This window comes from Marmota marmota, unplaced genomic scaffold (genome assembly GCF_001458135.2).
Source record: "Marmota marmota marmota unplaced genomic scaffold, marMar, whole genome shotgun sequence".
In the NCBI taxonomy this organism is placed as follows: domain Eukaryota; kingdom Metazoa; phylum Chordata; class Mammalia; order Rodentia; family Sciuridae; genus Marmota; species Marmota marmota.
Genome location: NW_026000026.1, coordinates 65251014 through 65267266, shown reverse-complemented (window position 1 = coordinate 65267266; position 16253 = coordinate 65251014). Strand labels below are relative to the sequence as shown.

General features: G+C 31.5%; 1 protein-coding gene across 1 annotated transcript in view; it reads left to right on the top strand.

Annotated features, from left to right (window-relative positions):
• Fbxl17 (F-box and leucine rich repeat protein 17) overlaps positions 1-16253 on the top strand; it is a 522788-nt gene that overhangs the window by 97060 nt on the left and 409475 nt on the right. The window lies entirely within an intron of this gene.

Here is a 16253-nt window from a genome sequence, read left to right as displayed (position 1 = left end):
TGTAAACTGTAAGAATAAATACATATTTATATGCTGAAGTATTAGGTTTTCCTTTCTTTTTGTTTCATTTGAAGACATTTAAGAACTAAATTTGGTTTTTAGTTAATGAGTAACTGATTTAATTACCTTGGGTCTAACAATGAAACAAATAGAATGAATTTGGAGTTGTAAGGCCCTGATACTTTTATTTAATATTCTGTATGAAAAAGAAAGATGGTATATTATCAAGGGATGAACTGTTTTGTGTTCAAGGAGAACTTTGCTGTTTAAAAAAAGTTATGTGTATTTTCTAGAGCTAAAACATTGTTTTTCATTTCTCAGAATGAATTTGAGTTGATTTCTTCTTAGCACTATTAGGCCAGTTTAGCGGTACTTAATTTTTGTAAAGGAAAACTTAAAGTTTTAGATGTTTCCAATAAAACTAAAAGCCCACTGAAATTGTTCTCTTGAGACTTTTGTATAAACAAACACTTGTCTATTGATCTCAAATCTTCTTTGACCAATAGAGTAGAAAGAAACAACTTGTTCTATTCATGGGTTTTACACACACACACAATTTTTTTTTTCCTTAGTGTAGATTCTATTCTTCATTTAGGCTTTTAGAAGCCAAATACTGTGTGCATTCTTACCTTTACATTGAGTACGAACAAGACTATAGTTTGAATAACTAAAAATTGTTGTCAGGACATTTTTTTTTTATCACATGAAGCTATATTTTCCAGAATATTTATGTTCTTTAAGTTTCTTCTACAGTAGGAAGAAAAAAATTAGTTATATAATAAAGTTTTGCAGGAGAATTGCTACTTGGATATTTGTGGCAATTCAGGGGTGAAAATGTTTTATCATCATTTTAGAAGAAGTAATAGCATTGCTTTTGATGAGAGTCACTGACATTTAGAATTCAGACAGTTGGGTCATAAACTATTTTTTATAAATGAAGAATATAGTGTAATATAAAAGTGAATTTTTTGAAATATATGGGTTTTAATTTTATCAAATTTCTTAGTTTAAAAACTATCTTCCTATTGAAAAAATTAGAATGTTAAATGCTTACTTAGAAGAATTCTGAAGCATGAGTTAAGTTGGAATAAAATGATTTCAAATTAATTATTGCTTAATTTATTATGAACATGAACAATACTTTGAAGTTTATTTCTGAGCTGTTTCGCAATTTTTGCAGTACTACACAGTGTTAGCGGTCTATTATAGATGGTTAGTGAATATTGGTATTAAAATTCTTTTGGAAGATAGCCAAAATTATTTTCCCCTGTATAAAAGAAAGAGTTATTTTGGTGTTTATATGTTGGATTTTCTGGTATTTGTTTTTAAAAAATTGTCACACATTCTGAAAATTATTTCACTGTACTGGAATGCTGTTGGAAATATTTATTTTCTCTATAAATGGAGATTGAGCACCATCTGTTGGTCAATCTGAAGTATTTTAATTTGTGTATTCAGCCAAAATTTGTTGCTAAATGTTTGTATTCTTTAATTACTGAGATCTTATATAATTCTCTCACAATACAGGTAGGTTTCTAAAAGCTATATCTCTCAAAAAATTCACCAGAATGCTTTTATTATTGTAGATTATAAAATGATCCATCTTTACTGTCTTTACTCTTTAAATTTTCCTAACATTGCCTTTTCCTAATGAAATATAAGTTATCCTTTGAGGGAGGTGAATGGACTTAACCAACTGTGTTAAGAATAATTAAACTTTGTTTAATTATGTAGTTATTAAAGGAGATGATTATTTGCCATGTGTAGGAATCATCAAATTGAAGAAGCATAATTAGGCAATTTCTGTGTTAATAATTTACCTGAATAATGCTGGATTTAATTTTGAAGAAAATCACCTTGTTTGTTTTCTTTAATATCAGTTTAAAGTTAGAAAGTAAATTACGTGATTGTTGAGCAACAAGAAAACAATAAGACAGTTTATTTTTATTATATATACTTTTTATGATTTTGAACTTTTATCATACTGAATGTATTATTTTGTTTAAAATGAATACTTTAGAAGTAGGTATTAATAAAACAAAGTATTTTAAAGATGCTAATTTTATAGTAGATATTAATAAAAATAACAGTAAGCTGAATAATTAGTTTTTTCAGAACAAACCAAAAAATAAACCTGAAGTGGTATTTGGTGATCTTAAAGATATTAAAAATATGTACTTTTAAAGCTGAGGTATCGAAAGCAGCTCTTGGATTTCTTTCCATTCCTGACATCAAAGTGAGTGCTACAGCTGTATCAAAGTCTTAACCCTCATACATTAATAACGTACAGTAAATAAATCAGTGCTTTTGGGTTTTAGGGAGGTTGATCTTTTTATTTTAGGTCTTACTTTCTAAGTAGAAATCATTCATTGCTTAGTATTAGATGTATTCTTTGCAAGAAAATAGTATAAATAAGACCAAAAGAAATAAGCTTAATAAATTTGAATTGATATTTTTATATTTCATAACAGAAAGTAACTGATTTCTGTTTGTGGTATTAGGGATTGAACCCAGAGCTCCATGTGTGCTAGACAAGCACTCTACCATTGAGTTATATCCCCAGCCCTGATTTTTTTAATGTAAAAGTCAAGACTGACAGTGTGAGCTATATTAGACTGTCTTAAATCACAAATCACATCTCATTTTCCCTGAAATCTTATTGCTTCTTTCTTTATCCATTCAATGTCATAACTTCTTTCTGGAATTTTTATGCGTAACACTTGAGACTTGGCCTCCATGCTTCCCTCTCTCTCATTTTTCCCCTAAAAATTCAGTTTCTAAGCTTTGGAAATGACTTTTCATTCTTTCTCCTTAGTACTCTCCTACTCCAACTTTCTTCATCTCTGTTACTATTGCAGAGAACTTATTAATTATTGTTATTGTCTTTAATCTTTTTTATTCCATGTGCATTTTCAAAGACATTAAAAGTTTAAAAAAATTTTTCTGCTGTAACACTTTGTTCATATTAAAGATTCTCCTTTTCTTTCAATTGCTTATTACATAATTGAATTCTTACAATGGCACTCACTGTGTCCTTATAAGTCTGATTTCAGTTGATCTTTCTAGCCTTTCTTTCTCTTTTCCCTTTTTCACCAAATGTGAAAGAGTCACTTTAAGAATTAATCATACTGGTTTGAACTCTACCAACAATTGAATTTGCTAGAAAGTCTCGGCACCATAAGGGTTATTAGTTATATATGTAAGATAGTTATGAACTCTTTGAAAACATTAATTGTATTTTTTTGTTAGTTTGTTTGTTTGATCTTTGAATTCCAAGTACCAAGGACAGTCCTTGTCTTGGAGAGGCTCTTAATGGATTGACTTTTAAATTTAAAAATGAGGAGCTATTGTAGGCTTTCCTTTACTCCTGAGATAGGCTAACCATTAGTTATGTCAGTAGATGACTTTAAAAGGACAACTGTGAGATAGCTAAACTAAATCATCCGATAACAAGGATTATAGGATTATTGTTTATGATTCACAGTTTTCAGTGTTTCTATGACTATTTTTTCATATTTATTGGTTGGATGACTTTTTCATCACTTCTAGCAATGTTCTAAGCAAAGATTTATCTGATTTGCTTTTAGTGTTTTTTTGGAGGGATGATGTGGATGGGTGCATAAGTACATCTCAGGAGAATAGATAGATTGATGGAGAATTATAGTTTTAGTTAAAGTTGATTTCTTAATTTAGAGCTTTTTATTCATCATTAGATATTGGTAAGAACTTTAAAAGTTTCCTTTGAGGTATATGTTATATACAGTTCTCAAAAATTCATAAAAATATTGAGAATCACTTAGTAATATTAATATTAGGTTATAAAACAAGTATTTTTAGGAACACAGAACTAGGAATTATCAAATGTATTTCATATAATAGATTAAACAGAAATTTGATTCTTTGTTGAGTTGGGTCCTATGTTTTGTATCTTGGTATCATTTAGAATATAAAAGTTATGTAACTTATAATTATTTACTTTATTTTTATTTTAATTGACACATTTTTAGTGCCCATGCTTATGGGGTACAGTGTAAAATTTCATTACATGTGTATGATTTATAATGGTTAGGTCAGAGTAATTGGAATATCTATCCCATCTATCACACATATGACTATTTTTTTGTGTTGAGGACCTTCAGAATCTTATCTATTAGCTATTTTTGAAATATTCAGTTAATTACTGTTAATCATAGTTATTGCTACTGTGCTGTAAAACATTAGAAGTTATTTTTTTCCATCTTGACTATACCCTATTATCCATCCTCTTGCCATTCCTCTCTCCCCCAATCTCTTCAAAAGCTTTGGTAGCTACTATTCTGTTCTCACCTTTGAGGTCAAGTTTTCTTCTTCAACATATAAATGAATATACAATATTTATCTTTCTGTGCTGACTTACTTCACTTAGCATTATATCCTTTGGTTCCATTCATGTGGTTGCAAATGATAGAATTTTATTCTTTTGAGTAATATTTCACTCTGTGTATGTATATGTATATATATGTATATATAATCACATTTTTATTCATCCATCTGTTGATGGTCACCTAGGTTGCTTCTGTATCTTAACTTATATAAATAGTGCTGCAGTAAGCTATGCAAGTCCAGATGTCTCAGTGATACAGTGATAGCAATTCCTTTGGATGAATACCCAGTAGTGGGATTTATTGCAACACTGTTTCTGTTTTTTTGAGGAAATAGTTTTCTATAATGGTTGTTCTAGTTTGCATTTTCACCAACAGTGTATCCAACATTCACCTTTCTCTGTACTGTAGCTAGTATTTGTTATTTTTCCTTATGATGATAGCAATTCTGTCTGAGATAAGATGATATCATAGTAGGTTTGATTAGTGTTTCCTTGATAATTAGTATTGAACATTTTTTTTCATACATTTGTTGGCCGCCTGTATATTCCCTTTTAAGAAAAGTGTGTTCCAGTCATTTGCAACACCCCCTTTTTCAGTATTGGGGATTGAACCCAGGGGTACTTGACCATGAGCTACATCCCCAGACATTTTTATTTTTTGTTTTTGAGAAAGGGTCTTGTTAAGTTACTTAGGGCCTTTGTAAGTTGCTGGTTGGCTTCGAACTTGTGATCCTCAGCTTCCCAAGTCTCTGAGATTACAGTCATATGCCATCACCTCCAGCTCATCTGCCTATTATTTTTCCAAATAAAATCCAACTACTGTTTTTTTGAGTTCCATGTATATTCTGAAAATTAGTTCCTTGTTAAAATAGTTTTCAGATATTTCCTCACATTCTGTAGATTGTTTCTTTATTCTGTTGGTTGTTTTCTTTGTCATACAGATGTTTTTATTAGTGGATGTAATCCTGTTTCTCTATTTTTGCTTTTGTTGCCTGTGCTATCCACATTCTATCTAAAAACAATCTTTCTTTGCCAGACTAATGTTATAAAGCATTTCCCCCTTTTCTTCAGTAGTTTTGGATCTTAAATTTAAGTCTTTGATTACCTTTGAGTTGATTTCTGTATAGGGGAAGAAAAAAGGGTCTAGTTTCTTTCTCCTGCATATGGATATCCAATTTTCCCAGCCCTGTTTATTACACACTTTTCTTTCTCCAGTGTATGTATGTTTTTATATCCTTTGTTGAAAATCAGTTAGCTGTAAATACATGGATTTATTTCTGGGTTCTGTATTCTGTTCCTTTAGTTTATATGTCTTTTTTTTCATGGCAGTACAGTTTTGGCTAGTATAGTATTGTATTTTAAAGTCAGGTATTGTAATATCTCCAGCTTTGTTCTTTTTACTCAGGATTATTTTGGCTGTTCAGGGTCTTTTATGGCTCCATAGAAATTTTAGAAATTTTTTTTTTCTGCTTACATGAAGAGTGTCATTGGTATTTAGATAGGCATTGCATTGAATATATAGAGTGCTTTTGGTGATTTTTTAAAATATTGATTCTTTTAGTCCATGAACATGGGACGTCTTTCTTTCTTTCTTTTTTTGGTATGTGTGTGTCCTTTTCAATTTCTTTTATCAGTGTTTTAAAATTTTCATCCTTGAGATCATTCACTGCCTTGGTTAATTTTGTTTCTGGGTGCTTACTGTTTTCGTAGCTATTATGAATTAGGTTTCTTTTTTTCCTCAGCAGTTTTGCCATTGATGTATAAATATGCTATTATTTTTATATGTTGGTTATATATCCTGTAACTGATGATTTTTTTAATCAGTTATAATAGTGTTTGTTTGAGTCTTTAAATTTGTGTATATATAAAATCATATCATCTACAGAGAGGAATATTTGACCTCCTTTACTATTTAGATGCCCCCCTTTTATTTTTATCTTATTGTAATTGCTTTGTTAAGGCTTGCAATGATATATTGAATAATAGTCATGAACATGAACATCCTTGGCTTGTTCCCCATCTTAGAAGAAATGATTCAGCCTTTTCCCATTAAGTATGACATAAGCTATGGGTTTGATATATATATATATATATATATATATATATATATCTTGAATACACACACATACACATACATATACTTATAATAAATACATATTTAAATATTTTTATAATAAATATATATTTTATATATATGTGTGTGTGTATGTGTATATAATATATTCCTCATTGTGTTGAGTTACACTTTTTTCTGTACCTAATTTTTTGATGGTTTTTATTATGAAAGTATGTTTAATTTTGTGTGTGTGTGTTTATTGAGCTGATCATATATGCTTCATTCTGTTGATCAGATATTTTTATTAATTTGCACATATTGAACCATTTTGTATCCTTGGAATAAATCCCACTTGATCATGTTGTATCATCTTTTAAAAAATATTATTTGATTCTATTTGCTAGACTGTTGTTTATTTATTTTTTAATCTGATAAAATTCAGCAGTGAAGCCATCTAATTCTGGACTTTTCTTTGTTGGGAGACATTTTATTACTGGCTCAATCTCATTACTTATTATTGATCTGTTTGGGTTTTTTATATCCTTATGATTCAGTTTTGGTAGGTCATTTATGTCTAGAAATTCATTCATTTCTTCTAGATTTTCTAATTTGTTGGCGTATAGTTGTCCATAATAGCCCCAAATAATCCTTTGCATTTCTGTGGTGTCAGTTATAATGTCTCCTTTTTCATCTCTGATTTAATTTATGTGGGTCTTCTCTGTTTCTTTCTTTCTTTCTTTCTTTTTTTTGTCTTTTTTAACCCTCCTTGGGCAATGTAACTAAAGATTTGTCAAATTTGTTTACCTTTTTTAAAAACTGCTTAGTTTCATTGATCTTAGGGTGTGTGTGTGTGTGTGTGTGTGTGTGTCTGTTTCATTCATTTTATCCTGATCTCTATAAGTTTTTTCCTTCTAATTTTGGATTTTGCTTGTCATTGCTTTTTTAATTCCTTGAGTTGTCAGTGCATTGCTTATTTTTAATCTTTTGATTTTTTTTTAAATATAGGTACCTCCTGGCTATAAACTTCCCCTTTAGTATTGCTTTTGTTATATCCTATAGGTGGAATGTGGCTTTTTCATGGTCATTTGTTTGAAGACATTTTTAAATTTCCCTTTTGATTTATTTATTGACCTCTTGCCATCAAGAGAATATTGTTTATTTTCCATTTGTTTTTATAGTTATGAATGTTCCTCTTATGTTGTTTTCTAGTTTTGTTCCATAATGGTTAGAGACAATATATTGCTTTGATTTTAATTTTTTGAAATTTGTTGAGACTTGTCCTGTGGCCTAACATAATTCTGCCATGAAGAATGTTCCCTTTGCTTCAGTGGTTGGAAGATATTTTCTGTAAATGTGTTAGATGCTTTGGTTTATAGTATGTTAAACTGTAATGTTTCTGTGTTGGGATTTTTTTTAATTTTTATTTTTTTAATCTGGATGATCTGTCTACTGAAGGTGGGGTGTTGAATTCCTCAACTATTTGTTAGAGAGTCTGTCCCTTTGGATCTCATAATTTTGACTTTATACAATTGGGTGCTCAAGAAGTAGGTGCATATATTTGAAAATTATTATTCACTTTTATTTTGTTGATCCTGTTATCATTATATAATAATCTTATTTATTTCTTTTTATAGTTTTTGACTTGAAATCTATCTGTGTATAGCTGTGTATGCTTGCTTTTGGTTTTCATTTGTAGTGTTTATCTTTTTTCATCCTTTTACTTTCAGTCTGTGTGTGTCTTCATTGGTGAAAACAGTTTCTTACAGACAGCATATTAATGGGTCTAGTTTCTTTTTTATTCATTCATAGTCTGTATCTTTTAATTGGGAATTTAATCTGTTTACATTGAAGATTGTTATTCATTAGTAAAGATATTCTCTATGATTCTGTTATTTTTTCCCCCTGATGTTTTGTATATCTTTTGTTTCTTCTTCATTCATTTTTGTGGTTTGGTGATTTTTTTCATTGATAAAATTTCATTCTCTTTCTCTCTTGTGTATCTGCTTTACTGTTGAGTTTCATGCTTTTGTGTTTTCATGATGGTAGTTATCATCCTTTTACTTTTGTTTTTCTCCACATTTTTATTGATGCATTATGATTGAACATGATGATGGGATTTGTTATTACATATTCATACATGCACACTGCATAACAATATAATTTGGCCAATATCACTCCCTAGCACTTCCCCCTGTTTCTTCCTGTCTCCCACCCCACACCCCTTTCTTCTTCTGATCTCCCTTTGGTTTTCATGAGACCCTCCTTAAACTTTTCTTTTCCTTTTTCCTCTCTAGCTTCTGCATATGAGGGAAAACATGACCTTTGACCTTCTGAGTTTGACTTATTTCACTTAACATAATTATCTTTACTTCCATTCATTTTCCTGAAAATAACATAATTTCATTTTTCTTTATGGCTGAATAAAACTCGATTGTGTATTTACCACAGTTTCTTTATCCATTCATCCATTGATGGATACCTAGGCTGGTTTCATAGTTAGACTATTGTGAATTGTGAAGCTATAAACATGGATATGCATGTATCACTATAGTATATTGATTTTAATTCTTTAGGATAAATAATTAGGAGTGGTATATATAGCTGGGTAATATAATGGTTCCATTTCTAGTCTTATCCTTTATACTGATTTTAATAGTGGTTGTACTAATTTGTAGCCACAGCAACAGTGTAAGAGTATTCTTCTTTTTCCACATCCTGTTCAGAATTTATTATTATTTGTATTCTTGATGATTGCCATTCAGACTGGTATGAGATGAAATCTCTGTGGTTTTGATTTGCATTTCTCTAATTGCTGATGTTGTTGAGCATTTTTCATGTATTTGTTGACCATTTGTATTTCTTCTTTTGCTAAGTTTCTGTTTAATTTATTTGCTCCTGTATAAATTGGGTTATTTGATTTTTTTAATGTAAAGTATTTTAAGTTCTTTGTATATTCTAGATTTTAATCCTCTGCCAGAAGAGTAACTAGCAAAGATTTTCTCTCATTCTGTAGGTTCTTTCATCACATTTTAAATTTTTTCCTTTGCTGTTTAGAAGCTTTTTAATTTGATGCTGACCTATTTATTAACTTGGCATTATTTCCTGAGCTTTAGGGGTCCTATTGAGAAAGTCATTATTACCTGTGTCTGTATGCTAGAGTGTTGACCCCTCCATTTTATTTTGGACTTGAATAGTTTCCAGTCTAATTCTGAGGTCTCCAATTCATTTTGAGCTGATTTTTGTGCAGGATTTTTCACATATGTCTTTATGATACTGAAGTAGGTTCCTTCTATCCCTACTTTCTTCAGTGTTTTTATTATGAATGGATTCTGAATTTTGTGGAAGGCCTTCTCTGCATCTGTTGATGTGCATAAATAATTTTTGTCCTTAATTCTATTTATACAAAGGATTACATTTATGGATTATGTATATTAAACCATCTTTGCATCTCTGGAATAAAACCAGCGTGGTCATGAAATACAATTTTCTTAATATGTTGTTGAACATGATTTGCTAATGTTTTATTAAGTACTTTTGCATTGGTCTGTAGTTTTATTTCCTTGATATGTCCTGTCTGGTTTGGTTTGAAAGTGATACTAGTTGTCCATCTCATTCTGATGGTTTGAAAATTTTTCTGTTATTATTTCCCTGAGGAAGTTATACATTCCATTAGCCTGCATCTCACAATCCTCCTCAAATCCTATGATTTATAAATTTTGTTTCTAAATGTTGCCCAGAGTTCTTATATATTCTGATCATGGTTACTTCTTTTCTTTAATGTTCTCTGAATGTTCAAGGTTGGCCATTTTGTCTTTCACCTCTAAGATTATATCTTCAGCATGGTCTACTCTATTAATAGAGTCTTTCAACTGAACATTGTGTTCAGTTTATTGTCTTTCATTCCAAGACAATTTCATTCTTTTTCAGTATTTCTATCTTATTACTGGATTTCTCCTTCATATCCCAAACTGACTTCCTTTTCTTAATTCACTTGGTTGTTTTTCTGTATTCTCTTGGTATTCATTGATCATTTTTATGATTCTTTTGGATTCTTTATCTGATATTTTATTCACTTCAATAACTTTGGGGTCAGTTGCTGGTGAACTGTGAACTTTAGGAGTGTTGTCCCCTTGTAGGAGTAGTCTACACAGTTTTTGTGTTAATTCTTTGTTTTTGCTGTCTCAGTGAATGTTCATAGGTGGGATCTGGGGGCCCACCCCTAGCCATTTCTTCTTGGGGCCTGGTCATTATTAGTTGGGTTTTTTGTCTTTTCTATTCTTTGTATTAAAGTATAGCTGAAAATTGTCACTAATTTGGGAAGAAAGGTGTGCTATCTTTTGTTTGAGTTTAGTTTAGCAGTATAGTCTTTACCCTATATACTTGTAGTGCCTCTGTAGGTTCCCAGCACATTACAGATAATGATAAGAGCAACAATTGATGCAAACAATATAAATAATAAAATAAATTTATTTATTTCTAAGTAAATAAAATGAATATCTGGCTCCTGCTATGACGTATATAGCATTATTGATACAAAAAGCAGAAATGATGGGGTCAGCAATTGCCAAGAGCAAAAAGAATAAGTAACCTTAAACAGGTGTCAGCTATATTATCCATAGCAGTAATAATTGCAACAGCATTAATGGTGGGGGCAGGAGTTATATAAACCAATTAATTCTAAAAGATGGTAAAAATACAGTTAAGAGAGTAGAAAATGTGATGGGAAGGTAGAAAAGAGTTTATAATTTCAAAAAGTAAACAGAATGCAAAAGAGATGTAGCCAGTGATGTTGTAAGGAAGGAGGAGGAAAATTAGGAGAAACAAAGCACATGGAGAGAGAGAGAGAGAGAGAACAATAGAATTTGACTGTTCATAGGAGAAGAAAAGAAATGGGAAACAAAAGAAAACAATACAAGACTAAACAAAATATACCAACCCAAACCCCTAACTATCAACATTCAAGGCAAGGAAAAATAACTACCTTAAAAAATACTAAAACTGGGGCTGGGGTTGTGGCTCAGCGGTAGAGTGCTCGCCTAGGATGTACAAGGTCCTGGGTTCGATCCTCAGCACAACATAAAAATAAATTAATTAAAGATATTGTATCCAATTACAACTAAAAAATAAATATTTAAAAACAAATACTAAAAATTGAGAAAAAAAGAAACAGATATGTATGTGTATATATGTTCATGAATCAACCAGAACGAACACACAGGAAAAGAGTGAGGGTTGCTGCAGGGTTCTGTGAAGGGAGTTCTGGTGGGTGGGGCTTAGGTCTAATCAGGCCTCTGGAGTTTTGTTGGGTAATATCTATTCTGGAGAGATTAGATCAGCATACCCTTAGAGCCTGGCAGTTGCCCATCTTTGTGGGAAGTCTGGATCTCAGAAGCCTTTCTCAAATTCTCCTCCTGGAATAGGGGAGCCAATCCTTCACACACTCTACTGCCCATGAACACGACCTTCTCAGGTTTAGTACCTGAGTGGATTCACATCCACCTGTGATTTCTGACCTTTTTCTTCTGGTGAGGTGTACTATAACACTCAAAGGAGAAGTGAATTAGACACCCCTTCACTTTTCTGACTTGAATTTCCTTGAGTAAAATCTTTCTGTGCCTATTTGTGTCATGTTCTGCTTTGTACACACTAGGAGGCCATAATCATAGGCACTTGCCAGGACAGAATGGCAGTATTTGCTATGATCTCCCAGCTCCTGCAGCAGTTGTAATGTGGCCATCTCAAGATGGCTTCTGCATCATCTCTCCACAGCCAGTTCAGAAACAGCACTTTTCAAGCACGGTGCACAGTGCAGCCTCTGGATCACCCAAGTTCAAGCTGCTTTTCTGGGCTCAGGTTTTTTTTTTTTTTTTTCATATCAAATATGTTCATTCTGTTTCTGTGGTCTCCCTTCCTCTATGTTGAACCAGCACCTTTACCACTGCTGCGGCCACAACCAGTTTGGCTCCACTGTACTTTTTCTACTGTTTAGTGTGCCCAAACTTCAGAGTCTCTCAGATATTCTGACTATCCAATATTGAATTTTAGTGAAATCCCTCTTACACCCACCTTGCTGAGAAGCAGTATTCATACTGTTGAATCCCAAGACTTGGAACAACTAGGAATGCAGCCTTCCTCTAATCTGCCATCTTGAATCCTTTATTTTTGTTTGACTTGTAATGAAGGACTTCTTTAAACATTTCTCATGCCAGTTTGATAGTGAAGAATTCCCGTAGTTCTGTTTGATGGTATATCTAACATGTGTAGAGGCAGTCTCCTGAATTTTTCCTTACTGAAGACATCTTCTGTAATAATTCTAATAGGATCAAGAGTTACCAAGTGCCAGGCACCTATTCTGTGTCCCAGACAGATAGCTACATTAAAGATGCTATCTTGATTTGTAGACAGCTCTGCAAGGCAATTACTATTATTCAATCTTTTCCATAGGAAATTGGAGCCTGAAGTTAATAAATTTTCTTCAAAACAATTGTAGGATTGGAACTCCAGACTGTCCGATTTCAAAGCCATAATGTGGCACATTACACTGTGTCTGCCTCTTTGCTTCCCTATGCTTATTATAATAAGCTTTTTGAGCATGGAAACCATGTATTTTACACGTTTCTATTCTTCATTTTTTTGTGTTATTCCCTGAAACATAATGAGTGGTCAGTACTTGTTGAATGAGTGAAAGTTGGGGAGGTCAGGGCATGTGTGCCCTTCAGACTCATAATTCTTTAAATATTTGTCCAGTGTTTATGTATCTGTGGAATCAGTAGAAGATATATGTAATTGAGGCTGAGCTAGCTATTCTTCTCACACCAACTAATAGATCAAGACTTATATTTAACTTCCTAATTCAAGGAACTTTGTAACATTTTGACAAAAATGTTCTTTTGGATTAAATATACATATTCATTATAGAAAAACATTGAAAAGTGAATAAAAATGAAACTAAATCATAACATTATCAGGCATTATATTATTTAATACACAAAGAACAATATATTACATGCATTATATTATTTAATCCACAAAATAACATAATCACATAGATATTACATAATCACATAGATATGAGAAAATCCAGGTTGAATACTGATTAAGTCATCAAGTCATTGCCCATCATCTCATTAATTAGAATTCCAGTTTGCCTAATTTCAAAGTTTATACACTTTCTTCTCTTTTTTCTTCTGTTTCTTTTTTTTTTGCCTAACATTGATTTTTAAGATTTTATCAAGTTGTCTCATGTAGCTTTATTTCATTCAATTAATTTTAAGTTTTTTCAAAGCAATAAGTGTACATAGTTTAAAAAGCCAAAGTATGTTAGGCTTAAAGTGAAGAGTAGATACATACCTATTTCTCCATTCCTTAGTCATGTCCACAGAGACACCTGCTTTCAACTTTTTGTTTTACTTCTCTATACCACTGCCCCTGCAGATTTCACATTTCCACTTCCTGACTTTTTACTTTTATTAGTAAAGCCTTTTTTATTATAAAAGACAGTGATTTAGCACTTGGCCCTGTCATTTTGTTTTACTTTTTTTTTTCTTCCCACCTTTCCAACATATTTATATCACACTATGTGACTTCTGTAAACATTTGCAATAGAGATATATGATACTATATTCAGTTTTTCCCCCCTTACATAAATTACTTTTGGTTACCTTTTGTGGGAAGTTAATAACTCCTTTTTTTCTTTGTACCAATTACTAATTCTTATTCCTAGCTCTGACAGTATTCTAAACTCTTTTCAATATGAGCAAACTAATAACACAGTTTTTGTTTTTAGAGATATTCCTCTGGGACCTTTAGCCTTCCTGCTTCAGTTTAGATTTTGTTTGTTTCTTTTCTGTATTAGATCCTTGCTTTTCTTGGTATGTTTTCCTTCTACTTGTTTTACTTCATCAATTTTAATTCCTCCAGTAGTTTCTTGAGAAAGAATGCATAGAGGTTATTGATATCCCTAGCACTTAAAGTTTGCTCTAAATTGATGAGGGAAAGTAGAGTTAATTCTTTAAATCCAATAAAGTTTTGATTTTTTTCCATGTTATCCAATAGTTATTCACTGTTTGTTTGTTGAAAATTTCCCCTTCTGTTCACTGCTGTCAAAGATTTCAGGTTAGTTGGGTTTAATGAAATGATGAAATATATGCAGATTGAGAGAAGGCATAGTTAATGCAAATCCCTATATAAATGAGGCAATGTCGATTATAAAGCAGTATCATGGCTCTGTTTTTACTGATTCAATGGCATTTATTCTAAGTAATGTTGGTATGAATGAAAATATTGAAATTCTGTTGTTTAAAAACAATTATAATCTAGTTTTCAAAGATGCTTAAGGTACAATCTTACATACCAACTAACTGGAAAAAAAGTCTTTTATAATTGCCTATGGAAAAAAAAATAACAATGTTGGTTTTTGTTTTATGCTTTTTAAGTGGAAAGCTTTCGGTTTTTGACATTATAGAGAAGCCTTTTTACATAAATAACCTCCCCCAAATCACTTCAAAATGTCTAATGTCCTGAATAATAATTTTTTTTCTTAAATAGTCTTCAAACGACATCTCATTCATTAACTACTTTAGGATAAAAGCATTTGCTAACATTGAACTCCACTCTAAATTCTTAACTTGTTTAGATTGGCATATGCTGTTTATAGTATTGTATTCGACTTGTTTGTTAGGTGTTTTTTTTTTTTTTTCTCTCTCCTTCATAAGAAATTTTACTGCTAGTTACCTTGTCAGAGATCATTATAAAAAGGGGGATAAAAATCCTGATGGTTGATTGCAGTTTTTTATACTGAGTATTATTGATCTGTAAAGACTTATTCTAAGGTTGTCATTGCTAAAAAAGGACCAAGGAAGGATTAAGAAACTACTTTGACAGAAGTCATCATTTTAACGACAGGCAATTTAGTTTGAGGTAACTGAAGCAAGGAAAAATGCAATCAATCATAACAGCAAAGATTTTCACAAATGTTTACCAATCTATAATAAATGTTGCCTAGATCATCATAGTTTTTTGATAGCTTCTTTGAAAGTAATGTTTTCATATTCTAACAAAGCAATTCAAGTATTTAAAATCTATTATGTCTATTTCCTAAAGTTCTGTATTATAATGAAGCAATGAGGGCTGGGGTTGTGGCTCGAGCGCCACTGGGTTTGATCCTCAGCACCACATAAAATAAAGATGTTGTGTCCACCGAAAACTAAAAAATAAATATTAAAAACAATTCTCTCTCTCTCTCTCTCGCTCTCTTAAAAAAATGGAACAATGAAATATACAGGGTTAAAAAGTTGGAAAATTTGATAAAAAATCCAGCTAATTAAACATTTTATTTCACATTTGGAATTAGATATGTGGTTTTCCCCCTACTGTAATTTCCTTAGTCTCTGGCAAAAGAGTATGCATAAAGAATGAGTTTGTATTGGATAACACTTTCTTGGTTCTTATGTTCGAATTTTAATACAGTGTTAAAAATTTTATATTCAACATCTCTTCAAATTGTTTTCTCTTGTTCTCTTTAATGAGAAGTCTTAATGCAGTATATATAAATTACTTCCTACTCAGATTCTCCATCCATGTTGGTTAATAAGCAGAGTGTTGAGTTAGGAGATTATAGCCAGCAAAGAAGGTGAGAATATATGTTGTCTGTATAACATAGCTGATGCTATTTCTGGAATCCTGGTTGAGTAGGCTTTAGAATTAGAATTCAAAGTCAGGCCCTGTCCTTTACTGAATAGGTGATCTTGTCAAGAGACACAGTCTCTCTTTGTCTCCATTTTATTATCTGAAAAATGGGAATGATACAGTCTTCTTCTTATGCTGATTGTGGAG